The following is a 24,295-nucleotide window of genomic DNA, read 5'->3' on the forward strand; positions in this document are numbered from 1 at the left end:
GGCTGTGCTCACGTTAGAGAGGGGAGTTCTTCTGGGTGAGATGTCCAGAGAGATGTTCAGGGCAGACTCGACCCAAGAATGGTCTTGCTCTCTTTGGTGTAAGCGAGGAGGCTAAATTGGCCCCAGGCAGAGCCCGCTGCTGCCCAGGGAACAGCTGTGCCTTTTTGGGTGCTGACATCCYGGCCCTTTGCATCCTAACCCAAGGACCCTCGTATAGCTGCGCAGGAGGTAAATCAGAAAACATCTTGCAGCAYGTGAGGCCGGCTCAGCTCCTCCAGTCCCAGCTGTTGGAACAACAGTCCTGCCTCCCCCAACAACTAGATTTGACATTCCTGTGGGCACGGGGTGCTTTTCGGTTGCCGTTGGGCTTTAGACCCCACCGGCGCATGGGCCAGCACCCGTGGGAGGTGCCTGCACGGGCCCTTGCTCTTAACCTGCATCTTGCCAGGATTTGGCTCTCAAGCAGTGAAACAGGCTGGTTCTTACCATTATTACTTTTTTAAAGGAAAACAGGTCATTTGGTAATAAGACAGCATCAAATGCCTGCRTTTTCAGCAGAAACACCCCTTGTGGGATCTGCTTTCAGCACAATGGCRGTACGGTGCATGAGGGTAAGACGGGTTAATGCATGGGTGATGATGACACATCCTCACGCTCTCCTTAGGTTATCTCAGGCAGCAWTTCTGTGCCCCAGAAACTGAGCGCTGGGTTGCTAAGCTTCCTTCAGTAGCTATAGGAACAGCAGCTTCAGTGTTAAACACCATTAAATTATACCATGCAGTCTTAAGCTTGTTTAGGTTTATGCTCTGAGCAGACAAATCTCTCTTGCTAAAATGGTTTCACCCCCTACCTGCACTCTGGATTATGGGTTAAAGTTGTCTTGATTTGGAACAAAACAACTTTTCATTTCATTATCGATTCGGAGCCTCCAGGTGGTAATCCAGACTCCGAGGGCCACATTTATCTCCAGCCTAAAATCACTGGTGTCAGTACAGTTCCACTAGGGATGGATTTGGCCCCATTACTCTTGTTGGGACTATTGTGTGCTGACCAATAGTTAACGCCAACCAGCTCGCTATGAAGAATTGCCGCCTTATCTATCAGAGAGGATAAAGCTAATAGACAGGGGAGGCTGTGTCTGCGAGCCAGAGGACTTTCATTATTCCCAGCACAGCAGAGACAGAAAGAGATTGAATGGCTCGCCAGCCGCTTACCGGCACCCAATCAGTTTGCTTTGTATTTGCTTTGCATTGGATAGTTAAGTTGTAGTTGAAGTGGGGTTGCTAAAGCGCGGCTGCTCGGAGGCTAGGCAAGAGATGCAGGGGCCAGGAGAGCCAGGGCTGCTGCCCTTGCTCTGAGCTGAGCTCCGGCACTGCTGCAGGATAGGGGCAGCTAATTAAATGATTCCAGCTAATAACTGGAAATGTATGATTGGATTTCCCACTGCTTGTTATTAGGGGATGTAAATCATGGTGTTTGTGGCTCTCTACCTGCACCGGGTTTGTAAGACTTGGATTAATGAACGCTGGAGCGTGCTTTGCGGTTCTTTGTTAGCCAACACAATGGAAATGCAAAGCACCTGTGTATTTTTAGCACTGTCTGCTGMAAGAGCAACCAGAGTCAGTGGAATTATGGGCGATCATTTGGAGGTCAGTGCTTCCCAGTACTGTGGACAATCAAGTGGAGTTTTACAGCATCTYGTTTTCACTGGAGTGACTTAGGTGCCTTAGTATCCCTGGACCAGAGGACCAGACCTAGGCGTGGGCTTCTCCAGGCTGCACCCTTCTGCCTCCCCAACACCATCAAAGCAAAAGAAGCATTAGATACACTACATATGGTTAACAGGCTCTTTAAAGTACCAGTAAGAAGATGAAAAGAATCAAAGAACTGAAGATCTCCTAACTGCATCACCCCRAATTTTACCCATACTCCTCAAAGTTGTGTTTTTAGGTATACACATCCAAAGACATAATATGGTTGTTCCTGGATTGTCCAGCCTTAATTCATGAATGGCTTTAATAACTCTGCATTTGGACTATAAGAGGTTTCAACCATCAATACAGGCTAAAGACTATAAAGAAGTGCATGGGACTACACGGGTCAAGAAGAACATAAAAACTTGAACCAGTTTCTGTCAGGATGATCCATTAGGATGGGGCCTTCCTTGAAGGGCCAATATGTGTGCAGTTATAGCTGCCAGTTACAGCTGTCTCCTTCTTCCGGGACATTTGGTTGCAGACTCTTGAAGAGATGGGATCTAACCCAGGTCTGATCCGAGGGGCATCCTGTGGCCTATCATTGTAGCTTTTGCATGCTATAAATAGGAAACGGAGGCACAAAGGAATAGCAGGTCAAACATTTCCAACAAGCTGACCAAAGGTGAATCTCCCAAGCTGTATTTAGTGTAGGTCTTAACACCAGGTCTGTGCTAGGAAATGTTGACCACTGACCTGCATCTTGCCAAGCCAGCCGAGGGCCTGGGAGCCAGYTTTTCCCTGCCCCTATCAGGGTGTCCGTGCTGCAGATATCACATTCCCAGCAGTTCTGCATTTGGGGGTGGAGAAGATACAGCATGTTCCTCAGCTGCAATTCGCCTGCTGATTCACACTCCAGGCTGCTCTCAAGTTCTGACTTTGTTGGGACCTGCCAGTGCCATAATCTTGGGAAATTGCCCCTTATTATTTCTAATCACTCGCCCTGCGCTGTACCTTCTCTCCGCTTCCCTGGGGAATGGCAGTACATCCCCACCCCTCCTTTCCCTGCTGCTAAACGAAAATATTTGTTTACTGGTCTCTCTTCTACAATACCATGGCACTCCAGAAAATAAAACTATTCAGCCGCCTCTCAGCATTTACAGGGTTATTATCCTATATTACTGCAATGTTTCTGCTGCACTTTTCTTCCCAGCTCCATGCTTAATGCCTGCTTCTTGTGAGCAGGCACCTGGGCTCCTTTGGTAGGCTCTCTCTTTTTCTTCACGTTTTGAAGAAAAACAAGAAAAATGGAAAGGCTTCCACAGTGGGGTAGCCTCCTCCTTCCCCTCCACTCCCTGCAGGGGCTCTGGTTGTATTCACGGAGGAAGGAAAGCAGGAGGGTGCCCCAAAAGGGCAAGGGGAGGCAGCACTGGAGGTGGGATCCACTCTCCTTAGGTGACCCTGGGGGGCTAACCGGCCTCAGCTGTGGGCAACTAAGCACTGATGTGCACTAAATGCTAATATGAAGCCAAGTCTCTTGCATCACTTTAGTGGTCTCTGTCCACAGGAAAGGAGCCTGGTTTGCTTGTTGCTGTCCCAAGCTTGTTTTCTGTGGGATCTTGCTGAAATCGGAGGGGAAGAAAAAAAGCATGAGGAGGAGGTAGGTGCCTAGTGGGAGGGTAACTCAGTCCCTCTCCCCTTCCCAGCACTTGTGGTGCCAGGAAAGGCTGTGTAATCCCACTGATCCCTCCCTTGGGAGGGATGCCCTGGCCCTGTGGGGTCTGTCCCCAGGGCTTTGCTGCCTCCACCAGCCCCCAGAGCTCCCCCCAGGCTCCTGGCAGTGCCTTGTGGAGTAAATCACTGCTGCTGACTTGACACCAGTGCCGCAAGCACGGCTTGCAGGGGGGCTGCATTTGGAGACCTCCCCCCAAAAGCCTCATCTGCCTTTTGGGGTCTCCAGCAGCTCCTGCGTGGCCCCACTTGACCTGAGAAGAAACATCTTGTCCCTGTGCCTCCCCCTTCACAGCTGCCAGCCATTGCCTGGGGATTAATTAGCTCTTGCTGCCTTTGATTGACTGGTATCCATTAGAGGCTAACTACGGGCTCTTTGGCCTCTCTCCCTGCTGTCCTGTGTTAGGAGGGGAAGTAACTGTGGCTCTAAGCCAGCGGCACAGAGCCAGGCCAGTGCTTTAAAGCAAACCTCCTTGCAGGATTACAGCAGCAGCTTGGACACGTGGAAACAAAATCCACTCCCCTCCCTGCTCTTCTCTTTGGAGCGAAACTCAGCCCGGCTCTGCAGAAACACAAGAGCCTGTTTATGAGCACAAACAGAGCCGCATGGCTGAGGAAATGAGGGAGAAGGAATCCAGGTAGAGAAAAGGCTGATCTAGAAAGGGGAAGAGCGACGGTRCAAGGGACAGGAGACGGGTAGGTAGATAAAATAGAGAGAACAGATGCGTGACAGAGCCTTCTTGCTAATGGCTGGAAGCAGGTGGGGTAGTTAGCAGCCATCTAACTGATTGGGGGGGGGGGAGACATTCATTTGATGGTAGAAACTGCCAGGCCTATCGATGTGAATCTCGTTATCAGTATGTTCATTGTAGCAGGCACCAGCAGACCACAGGATGCCAAGCAAGACTGGCTGGTGCCCCCGAGGAGGAGAGCAGCCCAGGGGCTGCTGCCGTTTGCACAGAGGCACCATCCCGGACCGGGTGCTGCAGCTCCCTGGCCGGCTCAGCTGCATCCCGCTGCTGGCGGGCAAAGGGGCTGGTGCCAGCTGGTTGCTTTCTAAGTGATGGATTTTGRAGGAAATGTCATTCCCAGACACTTCCTTTCTTTTTTTTTTCATTATTATAAACAGGATTATGGAAGGAAAACAAAGAAAGCAAGTCTTCCTCTGTTGATCTGGGTGCTCTGTCTGGCTTAATGTTCCTGGCAGTTGCTGAGGACTGGGCGTAATGTGATGATGTGGGCCTYGTTATGGCAGGAGAGAGACTTCCACCAGAAATTTGGCACTCTCCTCCCCTTCCCCTGCAGCAAACAGCCTCTGCGAGGCTTGCTGCGGTTCAGGGAGAGCCCGGGGGAAGGAAATTCCTTGCAGAAAAGCCTTGGCTGAGGAATTAAACTGTGSTGGAAACCATCTAATAAAGGTGCAAGAGGCACTAAACAGTTTGGAGGGAGCTGCCCCTTCCTGGCTTCCCTTCCCTCCTTCTTCCTACTCCGGCACCTAAATCCCAGATCCGGGTGATGACTTTGCTGTGCTCGAAGGGCACAGCCTTGTCGGGACCTGAAGGAAGCTCAACCCGACTGACTCTGGGAGTTCAGTGGTGATGCTCATTGGAGGACAACGCAGAAATCGGTGAACCAGATGATAAGAAGGAAGTAACTTTCATTACCAAAAAACCCTCCAGAAAAGGCGCACGTGGAAAAATTGCTGGATAACGTATGAGGTTGTTGGGGAATGTGACAAGGTGAAAACCCCGGGAAGGTCCTGGCTTTTGAATCCCACGTCAGCACTGGCTGCACGGGGAAGATCGCGAGGCCCAGGCGATACCCCCAACTTCACCTCCCTGATTGCTAGTAACTTTTTTTTTTTGACAAGGTGCTGGCCGAGTGGCAAGCAAACCTCGGTGCCGGGCGTGAGAGAAGAGGGGAACCAGCAGGTGAACCACGGCATGCCGGCTGCTGTAGCTGGAGTGGCTGGATGCTGCTCGATGGGCAGGACCAAGTCCAGTTTTGGAGGGGGAAAAAAAAAAAATCATGCCTGACTTGCAGCACAGGCCTGAGCAGTGCAGGGATGCTGCTTGGTTTCCTATAATCTGCAGTGGATGGTTTGGGCCATAAATCCCTATTAATCCCTGACTTCTTTGCAGTGACTGCGGCTGGGCGAGCTGGAGGCTCGGACTGCTGGCTCCACAACCTGCCAGCTTTCCTGATGCATTACTGCGGTCCGTCCTCTTCGTTCCTGTCTGGTCCTGTGTGGGCCGAAGCTCTTCGTCTCATGCTCCCAGTGTGAATAATTTGCTTTTTCCTGAGGGACTCTGCTCCCCATCCCTTTGGGAAGGATGGGTCATGGCGTGGCCGGCCCACTCCCCCCTGGAGTGGCAGCACTGTGATTTCCTGTCTGGGCACTGGCTTTCCTTGCCCGGGTGACGCCGGGAATGGCTTGTCTGCCAGTGGCAAAATCATTCAGGAAGGATATATATATATATTTTTTTCTTTCTCTCTAGGAAATGGCTCTGTGTGAGGGTGGGGGAAACAAAGCAAATTTCTGGGGCTATTTCATGGATAAGAGCAGAGGGATTTAAACCRTAAACTGTGGTTTCCTGGGTCCTGCACGGAGCCTGTCATTGCCYTTCTTTCCCCTTGCACTGCCTCTTCTCTCCCTTCCTTTAGACCAGAGCAGAGAATCTTTTATTTTTTTAAACCTGAATTTGCTTGCTGGCAAAGCTCAGGCTCCAGGCTGCTGCGTTATTTTTAATTTTATTCCCCAGCCGCGTGTGGATGCTAGGTAGGACTTGCACTTGGAGAGAACCAGCACTCTTTGCAAAGCACAGCTTTCCATTTGCTTAGAGAAACATTGCTGCTTTTTCTTGTTTTGCTTTGTTTTTTCCTGTGAGCCCCTAGAAATGTGGGTATTTGAATTAAAGTTCAAATTAAAGTTTGGCAGGAGCTAAACTCGCAGATCTGAGCCACTTCAGCTTTGGGGAATCTGTGAAATAATCGATCTGCTGCGCTTAATTTGCAAAGTACTCGATAAAAGGGCACGTGATACAAAACCGAGAGAGACGTTTGAGTGCTTTTTGCCAAACACAACACAGCAAAGCTCTCCCCCTCCTTGATGGCCTCTCTCTGTCCCGGATTTGTTTTATGGGCCAGTGAAGGAAGAAATAGAAAAGCCCTGGTAAATCATGCGGCACATCCACCTTAATTACATATTTTTCTGCTATTTTTACTTTTTGCTTACGGGTGGTATTTGTGAGCAGTTTGGTGTCGGGAGGGCGGATGGGGAGGAAACCTGTGCTGAGCGATGCCACAAGCAGCTGCACTGGGAGATGCAGTCGCTCCGCGGCACCAGCAGCAGCTTATTGTGGTCCTGCAGGCTTTATTTTATTTAATTGCCTGTAAATATGAATGCGCTAAACATAAGCTGTGCCCATGGCAGAAGCCAGTGCAGGGGAGCAGGCGATGCTCCCTGTCCCCAAAATGGGGTGACGACAGCTGTTTTTGGTAGGGTGTTTTGCTGGAACGAATATGGCGTTGGGACCATCCGGCATCTGGGATAAGCCATGGGCAAGAAGCCCCAATTTCAGTTAGGACTAGCACTGAGGAGACTGAGGGTGATCTCTCTTGCGTGCTCACAAATATAGATTTGAGGCCATTAAAACGCACAAACATGGAACTGTGTGTGTGTGTGTGCGCCAGCTTTGGCAAATTGCTTTAGTTTAAAAACAAAACAGAGCTGCCTCGAAATGCGCTTGAAAAATTAAAGCATCTGTTTTTCCAGTCAGATGTGATGTATTAAAATGTTTTCAAAGCTGATAAAAATGTGAAAACTAAGTGAATGTTTAGTTTCTGGCAAAAGCCATCTTACCCAGAATGCGTATTTGTGTGTGCATATATATATTTTTTATGTGTGTGTGTGTATATATTACTTTGTTTTCTGAACTTATGCATCCATTGCTTTCTCTTTTCCTGAACATAACCAAAATGCCCATTTTGGGTAAACTGCAACCACTGTGTGTGTGTGTGTCCGTTTCTTTTGTTTGTTTGTTTTTCGGTGCAGATGGCAAACTGGAAAACAAAATAGATTTGGAGCTGGAACGAGGACTTGTCCTTAACGCCAAGCAACAGCCTAGCGAGGAGCAGAGCTCGCAGGATGCAGCAGCAGCAAACGGGTATTAGCTCGCACCCGGAGGTCTCCGACCTGATTTTAAGGCCGTCTGGTTTGAGCTACAGCTTGTCCTGCCTCGTGTTTCATTAGCTGCCTCAGTCATGGGGCTGCTTTTGGGAGCTGTCGCGCTGACGGATTTGCCAAAAAAAGCCCTCAGCGCGGGTGGGCGGTGGGTCTGTGGGTGTCTTGACGGAGACGCTGGTGCTCTGCCTGGTCTTCTGGTGTCTCCAAGGTTTGGAGACACCAGAACGCACGGATGTTGCCCACGTTATATTATGGCAAGACTTGGCCGGTGCAAGCTTTCCTCCCGGCCGCCTGGCTCCCAGCGGGTGAAGCTTGGCTCCGTGGTACGTCCCATCCGCTCCCTGGTGGGGACAACAGGGTGCGGGACAATAGGGCCCGAGACAATGGGGCTCGGGGTGGATGAGGCCACAGAGCCGCCGCCGTTTGTGCCCTGCTCGGCACACCAAAGCGGCAGGGGCTCGTTTTGCTCTGAGCGGGTATAGCCAATTTATCGCTGATTTAAAACCGGGTGGACTGCGGGGGAATTGGGGACAGCGCGCGAGAAAGGCATGTAAATCTCGATGGGGAGCGCCGGGAAGGCGTGCGCGTGGGAAGGGGAGCGCTGCCGCCTGATCTTCTAGTCACAAACTTGGCTGGCGCCCGCAAGGCAGCCGAGGCACAGAAGCGCGCCCGAGAGGAGGGACGGGGCRGGGGGGAAGCATGAGGAATGGCTTTTTGTTGGCAGCCTAGGTAGAAGATGTGTGTTTTCCTGCAGGTGAAAAACGGGCTTTCCTTCGGAAGGCTGTAAGGGGTGTGCAACGACGTGTGCAGCCCTGCATATTTATGCAAGCATTTGTAGGTGGCCTGTAGAGCTAGTAAGTGAAATAACATGATTTTTTTAAGAAAAGATCAAGTTGTATGCATTAGTAAAAGCAATTTAGCTGCTTAAGGTATGCTCGGTGAGGCTGTCGCGCACTATGTGAACAACCATAATGCCATTTTCCATCTGTAGGGCAGTCCCCGGTAAAATGGTGCCTCTTGGCTGAGCGTGGGAACCTTGCTGCCGTGTCCAGGGGCACATTTTGAACGATGTCCTAATAGTGTGCGAGGCTAAAGCAAATGGAGAGCCAGGAAGATGAGATGGAYTGAAACCAGGGTTGGGGTCTCGGGCTTTTTTAGGCCTCCGAAGAGAAGCTGTAGTGCTGGCTGCTTTAAAGTAACCCACATGCCTGCTCCCCTGCCCAAATATATGGTGGTGACTGAGAGGCGCTAACTCCAGCGGCGAGAAGAAAGCGAGGTCCCTGATCTCTGTGCTCACCATCCTATGAGCTAACGGACATCACTGACTTTAAGTTGCAGTTGCTCTTAGGCGATATAGTCCTATAGAAACTAGAAGTCGGGAGGAGAACCTCTCGCGCTCGCTTCCCTTAGCGATCCCACCCCTCGCAACTGGGCCAGCTCCTYGGCAGCTTCGGGCTGCTGCGGCTCCGGCGTTAGGAGGCCGGTTCGCCCCGGCCCCCCCGGGCAGAGCAGGTGCCGCAGCGCGTTGTGCGGGTGAGCTCCCTCCCTYCTGCAGCCTGGCAGGGGGAAGAGCGCTGGCCTGGTTAGTCCCAGCCTAACGCCCTCGCGGCCCCTTTCCCCRGGTGCCGGGGCCCAAGCTCGGGCTGTGGACAGCTGGGTGTTGTGGCATGGGTACCTGTCCTGGAGAAACCGGACTGACTCGTTTCGTGCCTGCCACTGAGCAGCCCTCAGTTAATGATTTTGGTCTTCCCGACTAACTTCATATTTAAGGATGAAATACTTTGATGCCTTTAACAGTGTTCTCTAACTATATACAGAGGAAGAAATCTATAGTTCCCTGGACTGACTGTAAATTCTGCAGGCTTAATAATTCATGTGTGCCTTTGTGATTGCAGCCTACATTATATCTTTCTTTCATTATATATTCTTTTATTGAATTGTTATGGCATATATCAATAGCCTCTATAAGCTCCCACAGGAAAGAAGCCAGCAGCTTAATTTGAAGGTTCTGGATGATATCACTTCATTTACACATTAACAGGTAAAGAGCGAATCCCACGCGTTTGACTTCAGAACTTCTTGCAAAGATATTTGGAAGGGGTTGTTGGATCACTGCCTAGTGCTTGTTCCCGTGCAAAGCCCGGAGAAGTGTTGCTGTACTCTCGGGTAGGAATTTGAGCCCTCCCCTCCTTCCTCTGCGATATTGCTTTTTCATTTTTTTTTGCAAAGGTGCCAGGTCTGATCTGAATCCATCCTGGCATTTTGCTAGCTCGGTACTGAATGAAGCATTGCTTTGACCGTCTTCATCTACGTACATTCACAGGCAGCATCCTTTGCATTAGGCAGCTCCCTCTTTAAAGCGGTTGTGTTCAGCTGTGCATCATGGAAACCCGCTTGCTCTGTTTTCCCTGCAAAACTCACTTGGGGGAGGCTTAATGCAGCCTGGCCTGCAAAGATGGACACCTAATCTAATAATTAAAGCACTGTGCCTGGCCATTAATTTCTGAAATACCAGATTCCTCTTAGCTGTTACTTGGTGACGAGCACTGTGTGGGACAGACCCACAGGTGTGCTCGCTCCTGCAGATTTGCCTTGAAGCGGAGATTTTCCTGGAGAAACCAGCTCCCTTCTGGGTCCGTATGCACGTACCCCGGTACCTTACAGATCCCGATGGCACTTGTTGCCTGCTTAAAAGCTGAGCCGTTACATGCCTATGTACAAGGCTGGAAATGCAGTCTCCGTTGTGGCGGTGAAGTATCTGGTAACCTGTCCTTCTGCGTGTTAATACCTGATTTATGTTGGAAAGGGCTCTGGCCGCCGTGTGGCGAAAGCCTTGCTCCTAGGCTAACCCCGGCGCGCGGGACTGCCGGCCCTGCTGGGCCAGGGTCGTCGCAGCTTGTGTTTCGGACAGTGTATTTGTTCAGATGTATTTAAGAAGTAAATCCCCCTGGCTCTTGCTAGGTCTAGACACTGTTGGAGGGTTTATTTTGTCCTTATGCATTAAAGAAGTTTTATCAAGCAAGCTTTCCCGTGCAGAGTTGGAGATGCCTGCTCCCGGGCATCTCTCCTACCTGCCCTTTCTCTTGATTTATTCTTAAAGCTCTGAAATATTCTTGAAACGTGCTTTCCTGGCAGGTCACGGCGAGTCTATCAACACCCTTGCCAGGATTTGAGAAAGTGGTGGGGGTCGGAAGCACCACAGGCGCGATGCAGGGAGGCCGGATTTGGGACAGCCGGCAGCGAGGTGCGCCGGGGACCAGCACGGCCGCAGCACGGCTTGCGGATTTGGTGCCTCTTGGGTTAGGAAGCTCTCTGCTGCTGCTTGAGGTGCCACAGTCCCCTGGTGTAAACCAGGCAGAAAACGTGGAGCCTTTCYGCACCAGGCAGCCAATTCCAGGGTATCGTGCTGAGAAATCCACGCTCTGGACTGCTGTGGATTTTGCAGAACTGCCCCACTTTTTTCCCCGGGAATCTCCAGCTTCGCGGCTCTGGTGCCTGTGCACACTCTGGAAGCACAGCGAAGTCGCTTTACGACTTTGAGATGCCACCTTTAGTGTTAAAGCCGTAAGCTGCGTTTCTAACCTCCGAAACATCAGCTCCTGGCCCCTGAGGACGTCACCGTCCTGGTCTGAAGGATCGACAGCTCGTTCAGGGATAGAGGATCCTGTGCCCTGGGCCAGAGCGTAGCCAAGTCGGAAATAGGCTGAAGCATCGAGGAAGAATTAACAGCAATTACGCTGAGTCGTGGGGTTAAATACCCTCTAAATCCCCTTTAATTGCATGGCGGTACCTAATTACACGGCAACTAAAATGTAAGCACAAAAATAAATATGATTTTCTTTTTATCTTTGGTCCGGGCRCCATGCTTGTGGTTATTAATTGTGGCGGGGAAGGTCCGGCGCAGTTAAAGGCAACACTAAACCCTTCCTTGCCTCCCTCCGCCCTGCGGTGGCGTCTCRGCCGCGTGCGTTATTGATTTTTATTTTATTGTTTTCCTTTTTCTCCCCCCCCTTCTCTCGTTAGTCAGCTCGGGTGATGGCGGCCAGGCCTTGTGCCCGTGTACTTAACGCTTGGCTGTCAAGTCTCATTAGCGTGTCCCAGTCTCAGCCCTGCCCTGCTCGGTGTTCCCAGCCGGCACGAACTGCTCTGCTTGGGATGCTCCTGTCCAGCCGCCGGCAAAATGCCGCTGTCCATTGCCCCGTGCATGGTACGAGCGTGCAACTTGATCAAAAGACAGAAGAACAAGACAAAAGTTACACTGCGGATGCGGGGAAATTGGAGAGTGCAAGAGGAGGTGGGAAAGGCCGGGTGTATTTTGGGCTGAGCACTGTTGGACCACAGAGGTATATCCCGCCRCTACCTCTCTCCCACGCATGACCTCTGCTTAACCTACAATTGCCTCTTGCAGCCGACACAACAATATTTAAATGGATAATAGTGAACCAGGTAAGGAAAAAGAGCTATTTTTGCTGTGGTTATTAGCATAATTATTGGATTGCAGCAGGCCCCGAATGGGAATCTCGAGCAGGGGGTGGGTCCCAGAGACTTTGCTTAAATCTTGAAGCTTTTGTAAAAGCAAAACCTCCTCCTGAAGCCAAATGAGCAGATTTTTTTCCTTTAAACTTGCCTTTTGGTTTGCCTATTCACTTACACCCTGGCACAAAGGATTTACAAGTGTCGTCACCTGTGCAGATGGAAAAGAAAAGCTCATCTGGCGCATTTTTGCATTCGCCTGCCCAGCGATGAAGCAGGCCTGACGTGACTGGCGGGTGGCACGCGCTGTGGGCTCCACAAGCTGTTTTATAGTGCCCCCCATCTGGGAAAAATCCTCATTTTTTCTCGCCTTAATGTACTGCTAAAGCAAAAATGCCCATTAAGGCTGATTTGTATGCGCRTGCATCCTGGCAGGTAGCAGCAGGGATCAGATGGGCTGAACCCTCCAGGCCTCGTGTTTGAGACTCGGCATTAATCTTCCCCGTGCACCTCTTGCCAGGTTTCCCCTGGCCGTTGGGAACGGCAGCAGACGCTGGCGACACGAGCCTTTACTCCTCTGCGTGAAGAGCCCGGCCTCCCACCGCACAGGTGAGGGGCTCAAGTCCTGCGGGGGACTGCGTTTTTGCACGAATCGAGCTTTTGCAGCCCTTCATCACCTCTCCCATCCCCAAACACCCCGCGTCTATTGAAGACGACAGAGGTGCTTGGCTGCAGCGTTACAAAAAGCCCCCTTTTAGCAGGAAAAAAAACCCGGTGTGGGTTCGGGAGCTACTGAAACGCTAAGCATTGCCTCCCTGGGGGAAAACCTCCCTGCCAGCCGGCTCCTCCTTCTCCAGCCGTCCTTCCCTCGCCTGGTACCCGCTGGCCGCATCCCGGGCTGCCGCGGGAGCCCCTGCCTTGCCGCYGGCTCCCGCTCCAACCACCGGCCCGGCTGTCAGAGTCTGCAAACGGCTTCTTTCATCTCCTCTTGAAACGCCAGCGAGAGAGGGGGGAGGAAARAGAATTGCAGTCCTGCTGCAGAGACTTCATTTGATAAATAATGTATACGGAGTTTGCAGTGATAACTGCCTTTCTCCCATGCAGCCGGCTAGGCTGGGTTCCGACACATCCTGGGTGCRTTCCTTACCGGCGGTGAATGGAGTGACCGGCGCTTGCTTCTGCGTTATGAAAGGAAAAGCAGGCTGTTAACGGTCCCTGTTGTGTCAGACGGGTTAATCTGTGTGCTTCTTTTTTTTCTTTTTCTTTTTCCCCTCTCCTCGCTTCAGACAAGCCTGCGTGTGCAGAGGGAGGAGAAGCACCGGCGGGAAGGCAGAGCCGCTCTGGGGGCGCGGGGCTAAGCACTCGGGAAAGCTCCCGAGGTTAACGCGTGCCGCCAGCGCCGGGCCAGGAGGAGAAGCGCGGAAGATGGGACCTTGGCAATCACCAGCTGAATTACCCCTGTTTTACTCCTGCGCAGCACCGAGAGCGAAGATTTTGCTTTGTGAGCCCGTGCTGATGTTATAATAGCGTGAATCAAGGGCCATCACGTCTGGGGACTTCCCCCCCCCCAGTTTTCTGTTCCTTTGGCTCTGAGCAGCAGACGTCGTGGTGGGGGCCCACCACAAAGGCACTTGGTCCTTTCTTCTCCCTCTTCTGACATCTCAGACTACGAAGGTGGGAAAACGGGATCTGCGTGGGTGAGAGTGGATCTCTTTACCTGCACCTACTCCCGTGTCAAGTTTCGTTAAAATCGTTCTGTTTAAATGTTTCATGGCAAAGCGCTCAAGCATCTGGGGACCACAGCTCCAGGAGAAGGTGTCACAGTAAAGCCGCTCGGGCCGCCCAGCCTTGCGGCGAGGTGGGGTGCGAGGGCTGGGCTGGGAGCTTTCACGGACATGCAGAGACAGCGGACAGGAAAGCTGGCGCTTCCTGACTTTTGCATGCTTAATGTGCAGCTTCAAAGATACAAATTTAAGGTAGCTTTTGCTAAAATTTCCTAGAGTTAGAAAATGGAAATAAAAGAAAAAAAACTTGGTGAGGTAGAAACATAGAGGCCATCCTTTGCACCAAGGGAGGTTCAGCATCTTGTGCCTTCAGCCACCCTTGGGTTTTCAGCAGTGAGAACCTCTTGGTGTGCTTTAGGAAGCCAAAAAAAAAAAGGGGGGGGATGGGGTGGGGAGAGAGAAACTTCTGTTGGGAACTTGGTGCTCTCTTGCTGTACCCTTCTCCCAGTGACTCACACATGATGTTTCTGCAGCCCACCTCCGCTCAACTGCAAGGACATTCGTGCAAGGAAGAGCACGGATTGATCCCAAAGCCCRTGCTGGGCCATAAGGACACCGTTACCTGTGTGTCTGAGCACCTTTACACCCTGTACCCTGCCCAGCGTGGCATGCGGAGCTGCCGGGAGCCACCTCCTCAGGGCAACATCAGGGAAACTGCATGCCACCCCATCTGCATTGGAGGCTGGATGTGACACCTGGCTCTCTGTGCTGATGAGCTTAAAAACTATTTTCACATAAAATGGAAGGAAAAAAAAATTCCTGTTCAAGGGAGAACGAGTCAAGACTCCAGATCCTTGAACATTTCAGGGGGTTATTGCTGCACTCCAGAAGAACAGAAAGGAAGATGAGGAAGTTGAGAGAAAAAGGTGGCTTCACAGACCTTTGTGTGCTCTGACCCTTGAAGACCACTTTGATTCAGGACTACCCTAATCTGCAGGCTGCTGCCCAGCCTCCAGACACTGATGGGGGCYAGGAAAGGGATGAGGATGGTTTTGGCAGTACAAAGGTGCAATAGGTCATGCTAAGGTGGGTTTTCAAACTTCCAGATTACCTCTGGTCCCACCTGCTGGGAAGTCTGTCACTGGTGCGTTTGTGGCTGGGTGACTGCAAAGTCAGGGTTTGATGGGCTGAAATTCAATGCTGTCTTTCAGTACAGGAAGAAAAGAGAAGAAAAGATCTCCTTCATGTCATTGAACATGTATAAAATGGCTTTAGTCAAGGTATGCTAAAAATGCTCTTTAATCATTTTTATGGCGGGTTACAAAACTTTATAATGGAACTTCTCTTGGAATTTGGAGGGAAACTTGGGCCACTACATCACTGAGATTGAGTGGGAAAACCAATGCATCCTTCTAAATTTTACATCACTGTGTAAGAACTGGAAGTAACCTCAGCGCTTTTATTGCAGAGAAAAACAAGATCCTTGGCGAGCGAAAATAGCTCTAGTCAGCTGGTGCAAATCCACATCATTCCACTGAAGATCTGAGTCAGGTTGAGGTTTTATTGCCTTATAATAGGTAAGTATGTCTTTAAGGAGTGAATATAAATGCATAACATCATTTCACTGAGCCTGGAGCTGGTATGGGGAGCAGGAGCTTGGAAGTAAGCCTATTGTTGTGTTATTTTTTTAAGCCGAAGGTTGCTTTTGCTTGCTTAAATTCTCCCACTAGTATTGAGTGTTGCAGTTAGTGCACAAGTGAACACTTAAAACCATTTCTAATGTCACTTCTTTTATGCTGAAGAACTCCATGGGAAYGTAAGATTCAGGATGAAAATGATTCCTTTGGTCCTGTCACAGACACGGATGTGATATAACCCCTTCTGTGAATTGGTCAAGATCCATCTTCATGTTAACTGGGTCCCCTCCTCCCTCGTTTCTCAATGTCTGTCCGCACATATGCACAGTCGCTGTTTAGTGCTATGAGGATGCCGGTTCAGAACCTCGTGTTTCGAAGAGTTGGAGAATCTTATAATTTCTAGGCTAAAATTAATCACAGTCAGTTAAAACACACTTTCTTGCCTGTCTTTGCTGCCCTTCTTCTCTTTTGATCTAACGGAGAGATAAATAATGATAAATAACACGCTGTGGCCTTCCGAGTAGGGTTTGCTGAACTGAAAAATGAGATCACTGGGACAGCAATTGCAGCACTGTGGGAAAATGGGGAAATAGCCAAAAATATTTGCAGAGTCGGAGTGCAGTAATTTGAAAGCCAGGGATTAATGATTCCATCTTATTCCTGCAGAAACCGGTGAGCAAACACCCCTTGATTTCAGCTGGGAGCAGGACAGGCCTATTAAATTAGGCAGACTCAAGGCACCGGCTGAGCTGGACATTGATCCTTCTCATGCACCCTCAATACTGCAAAAATGACAGTGCTCAGAATAGGAGAGATATTTTGGTATGTGGCTGCACCCTGACTTCTTCCACCTACAGCCAACCCATAACAGTCCGTGCCGCGAGTGCAATTCAATTGCTGCTTTTCCTGGAAAACCAAAAGCATTGGACACTTGTGGTGCCTTTGCTACCTGTAGCGGCTGAGGGTAGCAAGGGGGAAGGCAATGCAGCAGAAAAGGCTCTTTTGGCCGCTGCAGGGGAAAATATTTTGGCCACTGTACCTGGAAGGTGGGAGTCCCGGGACAGTCCCTGGTGAGGATGCTAGCAGGTAGGGCTGGAAATGCATTACGGAGGGACTGAGCAGACCTTCGTGACAGAAGAAAGAGGCTGGGGCTGAGGCCTCCAAGACATTTGTRGGTGAGCTCTTCAACTAGCGAGACGTGTTCCCACCTTTCCCTCTCATGCAGGGCTAAAGATTTTATTTTTTGAAAGTATTGACTATGCACTCCGTGAAAAGCAAGCCCCCTTCCAGTGCCTGAAGCAGAGGGGGCCAAATCTGGGATTGTTTTCAAGCATTTAGGTCTGGGAAGGCAGGCGTGTGCTGAACCTCTTAAACTGCATTTCCTGCTGGATGTACGCTCAGCCTGTAAAAACTGGAAGAAAAAYGCCATAGATTGGGCCTGCAAGACGAGCCCTGAGAACAAGAACACCACTGCTCTTAAGACTCTCTGGTCTGCTCAGGCCTGAGGGAGTGTGGTGAGAGCAGGGCATCTCTGCAACAGCCGTGGTGGTTTGTTGCTGTGAAGGACAGATCTACCAGCATTTCAGAGCAACCTGCTGGTCCTTGAGAGGATAATGATGAAAAGGTAACACCCCATGCACTCCCCACACATGTATATGCTGTCCATGGTTGGGCTTCACTCAAGGGTTGGTGACCCTCCAGGAGTAGGTCACTGTGAAGCTTTCAGGCAGGCAACGTTCCCACAGCTAATTCAATTTTCAAATGATTATTTTATTTCCGACCTAGCCCTTCGAGATGTAATTCATCTATTTGGTGTGTCTGAGTGAACAGAGGATGGGAAKGGACAGCAGTAGTCAAGCATTTAACTACCATCTCGACCCCAGCCCTTGCTGTCTCATCTTGGATCCCTCCTCTTGCTGTCATTGCCCCTTTGAAAAATGGGGATAATATAGGGCTATCTCCCTATAAAATGCTGCAATTTATGGATGACAACATAATGAATGATCTGGTAGAAATTCACTTCTGTGCAGAGGTACCAGTCTAATTTTCCACTTTACATGGATATTTAATAACCTGACATCCCTTTGCTCCAGGTGTGATTATGGAGTACTTCTGGACACAAGTTCAAAATGCTCTACTAATGTACATATGAGAAATGAAAACAGAAAGCCTTCTAATAGACCCTCTTAGACACCTAGGCAGGCAACAGGAAGGACTGTTGCCAAACTACTGAAAAAGTTTCATTTTACAGTCTGGTCTGAAATCTGGGTGGGTTCTCCTCCTATCTCAACCGGCGTTGCCCAACTCGAATATGTTGTTTAGCTGGTCTCTAGGAGATAAAACTGAATGATGGTGTCCCTGATACTGCTGCTGCTTTTATATGTGAAGCAGGGTAAGTGGGAGAACATTCTTTTAATGCAGAAGTTTTCTGGAAGATCAATAGCAGCTTAACAGGTATTTTTGTCTAATATTTAGTTTTGTAGGGCTTTGTCCATGTGCCACACGAAAAGTAACATTTTTTTGATGTGACAAGCTCTGCTGCTGGGTTCTGGGCTTTTATCACAAATTGCCTCCCCCAGCTGGTGCTACTGGAGGCACAACCATGTGGCTGGGGGCAGGGAGCGAGCCAGGATTGCTGTTAGTCATCTCAGACCTTCTCCCACAGCTGCAAAGCACCACTCGGATGAACAGGAGAAATGAGTGCATATATTTCTCAGATATGGTTGCAGAGTTTGGGAGGGAGACTAGAAAGGAGGGTTGATGTACTGGAGGAGGGCTCATCCTCGGATGAGCCCTGGAGCTGGGGGGCCACTTGGAGAGGGACAAGGGTCCCAGGAAAATGCTGGAGAAGAGCACAAGACCCCCCAGGTGGCAAGGCATGTGGAGATGGGTGTTTTGTGCATCCATGAGACCATTTCAGCTGTATCTGGGGCAGAGGCTTGGTTTTGCCCCCCTCTCATAGGCTTCAGATGGAAACCTGGGAGAAGCTCCCTGGAAATGCTCTGCCCGTTGCATGGACACCCTAAAATCAGGGCACAGCTAGAAGAACTGGTGTTCAGCCTGCCTGTTCCCAGCCTCTGGCCACGCCGAGGTGCCTGCAGCGTGCCTTGCTGAGGCACTGTCACTCACTGCTGCTTGCAGGTCCTCTGATAGGAGGTTTTCTGAGTGCAAAGTATTATAATCACTTTAATATAAGATTATGCTCCTGGCAGGAGATCTAGTCTCCTAGATATACTCCTGCCTCAGCTATTATGGAGAAACGGAAGGAATGACAGGCATTGCTGATAAYTGTTTTGAAATTCAGCCTTCTCCCTGTGCTTTTCCTTTCCTTTCCAGTGCTGCTGGGGCTCTCTCAGGTGCTACAGCTAATTATGCAGGGTAGTAGCCATCATAAATAATTAGGCCAGTTCATCAACTCCTTTAAGTCAATGTGGCTCTGCTGATCCCTGCTCTCATTTATGTCAGCTGAGGTCAGGAGCAGAGCATCTTTGGCAAAGGTGGGTGCATGTAGTGGTTGTGTTGGGGGGAGAATGAGCATTAATGCTGGGCAGATGGAGAAACAGGTAAGAGGGAGAAGGAGAGAGACTTATGTTTTYATGTGGCCTGTGCTTCCAGAAGGAGCATCTGCAGAGATCCAGCTTGGTGTGGTGGCCATGGGAACGTTGCCTTGGACCCGTGCTAAGCTCTGCTGGGAGTGTGCCTCTCCAGGAGCAATGCTGGGCCACAGAAAYGCAGGTGGACCTTGCAGTAATATTTCTCTCTTGTTCCAGCATGTTTTTAAGCATGCTAGGTGGCCTGGTGGCCTCTGGGAAGAGCAAACATGGTCTGGCTGGGAGCCTCAGAGGAGAAAATGCATCGATCTGCTGTGACCTAGGTCCGGGGCTCTGAAGTTCAGGTATGCTTGTCTCGTTTTTCTGCTGTRCCTCCTCCTTTATAATGCTGTGCCTTGTGTGGCTGGCTGCATTATATATAGGCATAGATATRTGTGTGTATGTATTTATATAGACATATAATTTTCTTAATGTCTGGTGGACACTGGTGACTCTGTGCAAAGCTGGGATGGTGAACGGATGCAACAGTCAGCCTTAAGGAAACCCATSTAACCCATGTGTTTGGAAGGGATTCAAGTATTTGTGTGTCTCTTCTTTTTTTATCTTCCTACCCTGAGAAGAAGAACATTAAAAACAAAATCCGATCTTAGGCTCCTCAGAGGTGGCTGTCAGTGATGGAAATAGAGGAAATAGGATGGGAAGGTCTCATTTCACCTGTCTTGCTGTCCCAGCTGGGGCCACCTGGGGTACCGTGTTTCCTGTTGGTGGCTTCAAGGGGTGCTTACAAAAACGTGATGAGTTTGAGTGCCTGGATGAGACTCCTTTTCTCAGCGCTGCTTTGGTATCTCCTCTGTGTCGCTCCTGCAGCTCCTAATGTACCGGGTGCCTTCTGCAGGCTTTCCTGGAGGTGCCGGGTGAGTCCTGCTGGTTCCCCCAGACATGGGCACTTCTGCGAATCCAGGCTTTGAAATGAGGTAAATGAGAAACTTAAACATTTGAATCAAGCAAGATGCTCTTCGCTTGCCAAAGCCAGGAGGCACAGCTTGTTTATTACATATATATGTATGTATGTATACGTATAAATAAAACAAACGCAAAGATTTGTCCTTGCTCKGAGAGTATAGTGGTAAACCAGTGATTTCCAAAGTCATGAGAACATGCTGTTCGGAGCTGGCACGACTGCAGCTGGGATTATCCAGCGAGTTGAAGGATTTTATAACAGCCTCCTGAGGGCTGTTTGTTTTGTTGTTGCGTCTTCTTTTTTCCTTCTTTTAGACATAAAGCTGCTCTGTTGTTTGTTTGCTGTTTTTGGCTGAAAACTCCTCCTGTGCTCCGTAAATAAGAGCCAGTTGGGAAGCGAGGAGGGGAGCCCCTCCAAACAGCCTCTCCAGGTGCAGCTGTGCCCGCGGGAATCGCCGCGGGGGCGGCGGGGTGCCYGCTGGCGGTGGCGAGTTGGTCGGTGCTCTGCTCCAAGGGCAAGGGGCTTTCCCCAGCTGGGGTATCGGAGGCGCTGGACCCTTCTCCCTGAGCAAATTAGGCAAGCCTATTCCGCACGTATCCTCGGGTTCCTGGGTGCTTTTGCTGGATAATTGCGCTGGAAAGCTCCGAGCGTGGCCGCTAATGTTGGGAAAAGGTGCCTGGTTCCAGCCGAACGCGGAGCGCTGGGGCAGGGAGGAGTGGTGGCCGCGCGGGGAGCTGGGGGCCGGAGCCTGCCTGCGAACGCTGCCCGCCTTTGCGTTAACTGTGAACTCCGTCAGCGCCGCAACGCTCCCCTTTCCCTTACTGGGCATCGTGGTTTGCGTTTCTGCTGTACGTAAGCCACGGGGCAATGCTGCTTGACGTGGTTATGAAGCTGACGGAGTCCACGCGGAAGTACCCGCGTTTCAGAGGAGCTTAAGTAATATTTTCCTAAAAGCGCTTCGGTAACCTCTGAATTCCCACAAAGCACCTGAGCGCACACAGCCCGAGACGTCAGTGTTATGAATGCCCTTCTGGAAAAGCCTGGAAATTGATATTTTTTAATTTATTTTTATTTTGGGGGGCTGTGTGAGTCATATCCAGGCTTCAGAGATGCAGCACAGAAGGGGACTTGTTACCGGCCTCTGGAAATGCCGCCGGAGGGACCCGGAGCCAGGAGGGAGAGCCGGTCCTTGCAGCCGGGCGAGCATCCCTCGGTTTCCCTGCCCACAACCAGAACAGAACGGGGCTTAAGAAACCAAAGGCAGGTTTCTTTTCCCACTCTTGCTTATTAGTGTGTGGTTTTCTTTTTTTTCTTTTCTTTTCTTTTTTTTTTTTTTTAAATCTCTGGCTATGGTAGCACACACGGTACTTCACACAATGAAATGGGTTTTGGAGCACATAAAGAAAAGCAGTTTTGTGTTGAACTGGCTTAGGAAAGCCCTAAATACTTTAGTAACAACTGCTGGAATTGGTGGGATCCACTTCAGACCCACAGGTCTCTAATTATATTCTTGTTAGCATGGATTTTTTTTTCTTTTTTTAGGGGGATAGGTGATGGAAACTCGCCTACATTTCACGTCAGCCTTTCTTGGCACATTAAAAAAAACGTTTCTTTCATCAAAGCTTAAATACCTATAAAAAGCCATTGGTCACAGCAGTCCTGCACCTTCTGCAGCYGGGAGAGATTAAAACAATTGGCAAACCTGTATCAAATTTACTTAAATACTTAAAAAAAAATTCTTAAGCAAGTCTCTCAGGCCACATCCCAGAATAATTTCTTTTCCAAGCAACCTGTGTTTTCCGAACGGCGGAGGTGGGAACAAGGAGGGAAGCGCCCAGCCGCGGCCCCGCGTCTTGCTGCCAGGCTCAGCCGGAGACTCGATGCTAGAGAAGCAGCGCGACCTTTGCCGCGAGCCGTCTGCCGCCGGCCGGCTGAGCTCCCGGGCGAGAATGAATTGCAAAAATATTCCGCTCCCGCGAGCGCGGCGGAGCCGGCGCAGGAGGCGGCAGGTGACGGGAGAGCGGAGGCTCGCGGGGCACAGGTGAGGATTTCCAGCCGCGCRGGCGCAGCCCGGCGCCTTGGGCTGCCGGGGTCGGCGTGGCCTCGCGGACCCGTCTGTGCTAAGCACCCCTCTCCGCGCGCACCGGCTCTTAGCCCGGCCTTGCTGGGCAGGTCGCACGTGTGCGAGTGAGCYGCGAATCAGGCCGAGGAATTGCACTTTGGTATTTTAGACATGCGGCTCGAGCGGAAATTTTTGCATGGGATTTTCTCTCTTTTATTCCCTCCCTTTTATTTATTTTTTTTCCCTCCATTTAATCGCAGTCCCTTCGTACGCTGGAGCTGGCGGAGGGGGCCGCGAGCCCTGCTGCGGGAGCGAGCGCGCACGTGCCCCTGCACGGAAAGCTTGCGGTTTCGGCAAGGATGCCCGTAGCTTTTGCCCCTTGCTCTTTGCTTCCTTCCTGACAGCACCGGCGAGGCTCGCTCGCTCGCTCGCTGCTCGGGTACTCTGGCAATGGCTCGGAGCCGTGAAAACACCCCGCCACTAGCTTGTCTGAGAAACCCCCGCCTGAAACATGTACGTTTTGGGTTCAGGCCAGACTCGGATCCCAGTAAGACTGGAACTGCGCTAGGCTGAGACCTGTGGGAACTCTTGCTTTTTGGGTGTGACACACCTGAATTTTATTCCAAACGAAACGACCGAGGATGCCAAGCGGTGCGGAGTCCAGCTCATAAGACTTAAACTTCCGTAAAAAGAAGCTGTAATTTTGGGGAAATAACTTTGGTTATGCTGCTTAAAAAGCAGCTGGTTATGCCGCTTTTCTCTTTTTCCCTTCCCTTGAAAGTAATACAGAGCTTAATGGAAAATAACTTTCTTGCAGGTTTTTTGTGGATCGTGCTCTAAAAAGTGAGAGAATTATTGTCCCCACCATAAAAATGTATTGGATAGTTAAAAACACTATTAGAAAGAGCACCCTGAGCTATTAAATTCTACAGGCTTTCAGGGGAACCCTGCTGGCTGTATTGCTATTAAATTCTGTAAGATTTTCCCATAGGGTGTAGTTTCTCGGGAAACTTAAACCTCGTACACAGATATTTTGGCATCTACAAGAGCCAAAATAACGCTGTCTCCTCTCTTACATACCAGAGACTGTATCTCTCTTTTTATTTATTTTTTTTCTTCCTTCTCTCTCCAGCTATTTCAAAAACATCCTAAGGTTATGGCCGGATGCTGACGGCTTCGCAGGCTCACGCAGAAGGGAAACACCGGCGAGGTTCACGAGCACGTGCGTGCTGCCTGGGCGGCTGGTTTTGTACGGGGCAAGGCTGCTTTCTGCACGTGGGGCACTTGAAACAAGCGTACGTGTCTGGAAAAGTTAAAAATGAAAAGAAAATTTTTTTTCTTCTTTCTTTTCCCCCGTCCTAACGTGACCGGGGTGGCCGTGCCTCCCTGACCTATTGGGCAGGAGGCCCTTGATTATTGCTGTGTCCCCATTAAGGCCACCGTTGGGGTCATCGGAGCATCTCGTTGGAGACCGTCCAGCACGGATCCCTCCAGGAGGAGGTGCAGGGCCGATAATCCAAGCTGTGGTACTGGGTTTTTTTTTTAATCTCGCTTTTCCAAGGAAATGGCATCGTGGCCCCTCGTGGCGGGGGAGCCTGCCGGCCAGTTTGGGTTAGACCTGGCTGCTGTAGCCAGGGGCTCTGAAGATACCAAACCGAGCGAAAACTGGGTGGAAGCGAGAAAAAGGAGAGCTGGAGCCTCGCTCTGCAGGGATTCCTTTAAATAGCAAGGGAAGTGCCGCGTCGAGTCTGCCTCAGTCAGGCAGTGCCGGATCGCCTGCTTTTCTTCTTTTTTTATTCTTTCCCCCGCAGTTGTTGCTTTTGTTCCTTYTCCGCACCCTGCCGGCCCCGAAGCGGGAGCCGGCGGCTCCTCCGCAAGCCCCTCGCCGCCGGCCCGGGGCGTTCAGCAGTGCGGATAACGCTGCAGCAGCACTTAAAGCCGCGGAGCTCTGCGGGAAAGTCGCCTCCGGAGAGGTTAAATTCGGGATGTGAAGCGCGGCAGGGCAAGGCATGGGTTATGCTGCGCGCGGTCCCGCGGCGGCGGCTGAAGCCAGGGAGCAACCAGGATGGGGTGAGTATGGGCTGCTGCGGGGGGAAGCGGAGTGGGATCCTGGCTCTGAAACTGAGCCACGTTTCTTCTCTCTCCTATCCTTCCGCCTCGATCCCTGTTTTCCCTCTGGGAGACCCCTTGTAGTGTGTGTTTTTTTTTTTTCCTTAGAAAAACAAAGTTTTATTTGGTGCCCAGCCAAGGAAAGGGATTAAAAAAAAAAAAAAGAA

Source organism: Apteryx rowi, unplaced genomic scaffold (assembly GCF_003343035.1).
Source record: "Apteryx rowi isolate R43461 unplaced genomic scaffold, aptRow1 scaffold_65, whole genome shotgun sequence".
NCBI classification, from domain to species: Eukaryota; Metazoa; Chordata; class Aves; order Apterygiformes; family Apterygidae; genus Apteryx; species Apteryx rowi.